At 40.7% G+C, this 5928-nt stretch overlaps 1 pseudogene; it reads left to right on the plus strand.

Moving 5' to 3' along the window:
- Positions 1–276: 276 nt before the first annotated feature.
- Positions 277–2314, plus strand: LOC128048174 (olfactory receptor 6C74-like; annotated as a pseudogene).
- The last annotated feature ends 3614 nt before the right edge of the window (positions 2315–5928 follow it).

The raw sequence follows: 5928 nt of genomic DNA on the forward strand, positions 1-5928 counted from the left end.
TTTCACATAAAAAGTAAACAATTACAATTATTGTATAGATTATTTTTAGCAGAACTGCAAATTAAATATTGAATTCTCTGTCCAGATACTCTGGAAATGCAAACTATTTTTCTTCCTGATGTAACCATCTTTAAAACAAAAATGAGCATAGTGTTCTTCTAGCTGAAACATCATTTTGCTAAACTTTAAACACTATTTATCACTGTTACTTTTCCATTGGGATCATGATTTTCTTTCTTTCTTTTGTACTATGAAGACCTGGAAAAGTAGAGGACAATGATAGGAAACCATACACGAGTGCCAGTGTTTATTCTAGCAGGTTTGACTGATGACCCACGATTGAAAATTGTATTCATCTTCTTACTTCTCACTTACTTACTAAGTATCACTGGCAATTTGATCATCATCACACTTACCCTGGTGGATCCTCACCTCAAGATCCCCTTGTATTTTTTCTTCCAGAATTTTTCTCTCTTAGAAGTCTCCTAAAAAGCAAGAGAGTTCCAGAGAAACATCTATTTCTGCTTTATGGACTATGCCAAAGCCTTTGACTGTGTGGATCACAAGAAACTACAGAAAATTCTGAAAGAGATGGGAATACCAGATCACCTGACCTGCCTCTTGAGAAATCTGTATGCAGGTCAGGAAGCAACAGTTAGAACTGGACATGGAACAACAGACTGGTTCCAAATAGGAAAAGGAGTACGTCAAGGCTGTATATTGTCACCCTGCTTATTTAACTTCTATGCAGAGTACATCATGAGAAATGCTGGACTGGAAGACACACAAGCTGGAATCAAGATTGCTTGGAGAAACATCAATAACCTCAGATATGCAGATGACACCACCCTTATGGCAGAAAGTGAAGAGGAACTAAAAAGCCTCTTGATGAAAGTGAAAGAGGAGAGTGAAAAAGTTGGCTTAAAGCTCAACATTCAGAAAACAAAGGTCATGGCATCTGGTCCCATCACTTCATGGGAAATAGATGGGGAAACAGTGGAAATAGTTTCAGACTTTATTTTTGGGGGCTCCAAAATCACTGCAGATGGTGACTGCAGCCATGAAATCAAAAGACGCTTACTCCTTGGAAGAAAAGTTATGACCAACCTAGATAGCATATTTGCCGACTGAGGTCTGTCTAGTCAAGGCTATGGTTTCTCCAGTAGTCATGTATGGATGTGAGAGTTGGACTGTGAAGAAGGCTGAGCACCGAAGAATTGATGCTTTTGAACTGTGGTGTTGGAGAAGACTCTTGAGAGTCCCTTGGACTGCAAGGAGATCCAACCAGTCTATTCTGAAAGAGATCAGCCCTGGGATTGTTTTGGAAGGAATGATGCTAAAGCTGAAACTCCAGTACTTTGGCCATCTCATGCGAAGAGTTGACTCATTGGAAAAGACTTTGATGCTGGGAGGGGTTGAGGGCAGGAGAAGGAGACAACAGAGGATGAGATGGCTGGATGGCATCACTGACTCGATGGACATGAATCTGAGTGGACTCCGGGAGTTGGTAATGTACAGGGAGGCCTGGAGTGCTGCAATTTATGGGGTCACAAAGAGTCAGACATGACTAAGCAACTGAACTGAACTGAACTGAACTGATACTACTACATGCATCCCTAAATTGCTGGCTACCATGGCAACTGGGGACAAAACAATTTCTTATAATGGTTGTGCAGCTGAAGTGTTCTTTGTTCTCCTTATTGGAACATCTGAGTTTTATTTGCTGGCAGCTATGTCCTATGACTGCTACGTGCCATCTGTAAGCACCTGCATTACACAACCATCATGAACAATGAAATCTGCATTAAATTTGTCTTCTGTAGCTGGCTTGGCGGATTCTTTGTCATCTTTCCACCACTCTTCTTAGGCCTAAATCTTGACTTCTGTGCTTCCAACACTGTTGACCATTTCTGCTGTGACACAACTCCCCTCCTGCAGATCTGCTCAGACACAGAGATCTTTGAGACAATGGGATACATCTCAGCTTTGGTGACACTTGTGGTCACATTGATAATATCATATACCTATATCACAAAAACAATTCTAAAAATCCCTCCCAATAATCAGAGGAAAAAAGCTTTTTCAACATGTTCTTCTCACATGGTTGTGATAACTCTATACTATGGCAGCTGCATCTTCATATATGCTAAACCGTCAGTCAAACAAAGAGTATCTTTTTCCAAGGGAATTGCAGTGCTCCAATACCTCTGTTGCACCACTTTTGAACCCTTTTATCTACACTTTACAGAACTAACAAGTGAAAAACGCCTTTGTGAATATGATACACAGGATTCTTTTTTTCTCAAAGAAGTGAATAGGCTACTGCATTATACATAAAGAAAAACAATAATAACTCAATAATAACAGTGTGTTCAACAGTAGCTTCCCTACCCCTGAAGTGAAAGTGAAAGTCCTTCAATCCTGTCTGACTCTGCGACTCCATGGAATTCTCTAGACCAGAATACTGGAGTGAGTAGCCTTTCCCTTCTCCAGGGCATCTTCCCAACCTAAGGATTGAACTCAGGTCTCCTGCATTGCGGGCGGATTCTTTACCAACTAAGCCACAAGGGAAGCCCTCCCTATCCATAGTTACCCTCAATTTTCCCCTTTAATTTCTATCATAGTCATCTTAAATTCCTCCATGCCTCATTAACAAAACTCTTTGTTCTGTGAAGTTAGTTTTCATTATATTCTTCAATAGACTTTCCCCCTCACCTCACTTCCTTTTCCTCTTAATATATAAAACAAATTGCACTAATTTTTAAATCTTTTTTCTTTGATTTTTACTAAATTAAGCCTACAAAATATTGTCTAACTTAATTACATTTAATGTAGCATACAATCCAAAGGTTAATATTCTATTTGTGATCAGTGACAATATACTTAAAACTAATATTCATTTATATTATTTGTCATACTACCAATTTGGGGTGCACATTCTACTCAAAGTAATTCAAAGAAAATTTCAGAGATTAGTCATCAATGTTGATGCATATCTTTGAAACGTCTGTCTATTTAAAATATATGACTGTTTTACTAAAGTACTTTCTATAGTAACTCAATATTTAGGATAAAGTACATTTGAAAAATACTATCTAACAAAGCAGAATAAAATATAGGCAGGAAGAAACATGTAATATATAATTGATTGGACAATTTTACATGTTCCTGTACAATTTGTAGAATTTACTGGATCTTAAAATTGTTTGGTTCATAAATGAAAAATTGATTATTCAAACAAATTATTACTTTTTTTCCTGATAATTTAGGTATTTTTCCCCATTATCAAAAAGTGATCCTAAAGCATTATCTAGCTTTCAGAAATCTTGAAAGCACAGAACTTTTTTTAGTAGCAGCTAAGTTGTTCCAGCTGCACACACATATGTTGCTGCTGCTTTTAAGTTGCTTCAGTCATGTTCAACTCTTTGTGACCCTATGGACTGTAGCCCACCAGGCTTCTTGGTCCACGGGATTCTACAGGCAAGAATACTGGAGTGGGTTGCCATGCCCTCCTCCAGGGGATCTTCCTGACCCAGGGATCGAACCTGCATCTCTTTTGTCTCCTCACTGGCAGGCAGGTTCTTTACCACTAGCACCATATATATATGGCTTCCCTGGTGGTTCAGCTGCAATGCAGGAGACCTGGGATCGATCCCTGGGTTGGGAAGATCCCCTGGAGGAGGGCATGGCAGCCCACTCCAGTATTCTCACCTGGAGAATCCCCATGGACAGAGGAGCCAGGCAGGCTACAGTCCATGGGGTTGCAAAGAGTCAGACACGACTGAGACGAGGCACAGCACACACACACACACAAACACATTTATATACACACATACATATACATGTATATGCATATGTGCTCAGTAATGTCCGACTCTTTGTGACTCCACAGACTCTATGTAGCCCGCCAGGCTTCACTGTCCATGTGATTTTCCATGGAAGAATATTGGAGTGGGTTGCCATTTCCTTCTCCAAGGGATTTTTCTGACCCAGGGATCAAACTTGCATCTCTTGTGTCTCCTGAGTTGGCAGGCAAATTGTTTACTGCTGCAACACCAAGGAAGCATATATCCTTGGTGGCTAAGATGGTAAAGAATCTGCCTGCAATGCAGGAGACCCGAATTTGATCCCTGAGTCAGGAAGATTCCCTGGAGGAGGGAATGTCTACCCACTCCAGTATTCTTGCCTGGAGAATTCCATAGACAGAAGAGCCTGGCAAGCTACAGTCCATGGGTGGCAAATGTCAGACACCTCTAAGCAACTAACTCTTTCTTTAGCTAGCTAGATATATGCTGAGACAATATAATACAAGTAAAGCCTAAGGCTCTCAAATTCTGATCACTTTTAATTTTATTAATGAGCTCCTTCCATCCCTTCTCCTCCAGCAACTTATATCTATGATTCTTTATGTTTAGTTACATTTTCTCATTATTTTAAGGATTTAAAATATAAGTAAAATCATATACATTTTTCTGTGTTTATTTAACATAGCATAATACCCTCTAGGTTTATCCATGTTGTCACAAATGGAAAGGTTTTGTTCTGTTATATGACTGAGTAATATTCCATTCCCACCTGGTGCAGTGGTAAAGAACCTGCTTGCCAAGGCAGGAGACATGAGAGATGCAGGTTCTATCCCTAGGTCAGCAAGATCCCCTGAAGTAGGAAATGGCAGCCTACTCCAGTATTCTTGCCTGGAAAATTCCATGGACAGAGGAGTCTGGCAGGCTACAGTCCAGGAGGTTGTAAAGAGTCAGACATGACTGAACAGCTAAGCACAGACAGACAGATAATATTACAGAATCTGCCTGCAAAGCAGAGACTCAGTTTTGATCACTGGGTCAGGAAGATCTCCTGCAGAAGGAATGGTAACACACTCTAGTATTCTTGCCTGGAGAATTCCATGGACAGGGGAGACTGGTGGGCTACAGTCCATGGGGTCCCAAAGAGTTGGACATGACTGAATGAGAAGGAAATGGCAGCCCACTCCAGTACTCTTGCCTGGAGGATCCCAGGGACGGGAGAGCCTGGTGGGCTGCCATCTATGGGGTCACACAGAGTCGGGCGCGACTGAAGCGTGTCCGCTTTCATAGCAGCAGCAGCAGAGTGACTAACACATGCTGCTATTTTACAGGCAAAGATTTTAAATATTTGTCAACTGATAAAACATTACTGGTTGCGGGATGCTAAAATCCTCTTTTATTGACTTCTTAATTGAATGTTTCACTTTTGTTGTTGTTATTGTTCAATCTCCAAGTCATATCCAATCAAGTCATATCTTTGCAGCCCCACAGATTGCAGCACGCCAGGATTCCCTGTCCTTCACTGTTTCCTGGAGGTTGCTCAAACTCATGTCCATTGAGTTATCCAATCATCTCATCCTCTGTTTCCCCCTTCTCCTCCTGCCCTCAAAATATCCCAGCATCAGGGTCTTTCCCAATGAATTGGCTCTTCCCATAAGGTGGCCAAAGTATTGGGACTTCAGCTACAGCATCAGTCCTTCCAATGAATATTCAGGGTTGATTTCCTTTAGGACTGACTGGTTTGATATCCCTTCTGTCCAAGGAATTCTCAAGAGTCTTCTTTAGCACCATAGTTTGAAAGCATCAATTCTTTGGCACTTCGCCTTCTTCCTGGTCCAACTCTCACATTTGTACCTGACTACTGAAAAGACCATAGCCTTGACTATATATGGACCTTTGTTGGCAAAGTGATGTCTTTGCTTTTTAATACTCTATCTAGGTTTTTCATAGCTATCCTTCCAAAAAGCAATTGTCTTCTAATTTCATGGCTGCAGTCACTGTCCACACAGTAACTTTAGAGCCCAATAAGAGGAAATCTGTCACTTCTTTCACCTTTTCCCCTTCTATTTGCTGTGAAGTGATGGGACTGGATGTCATGATCTTAGTTTTTTAACACTGAGTTTTA

The sequence above is a fragment of the Budorcas taxicolor genome, chromosome 5, assembly GCF_023091745.1.
Source record: "Budorcas taxicolor isolate Tak-1 chromosome 5, Takin1.1, whole genome shotgun sequence".
In the NCBI taxonomy this organism is placed as follows: Eukaryota; Metazoa; Chordata; class Mammalia; order Artiodactyla; family Bovidae; genus Budorcas; species Budorcas taxicolor.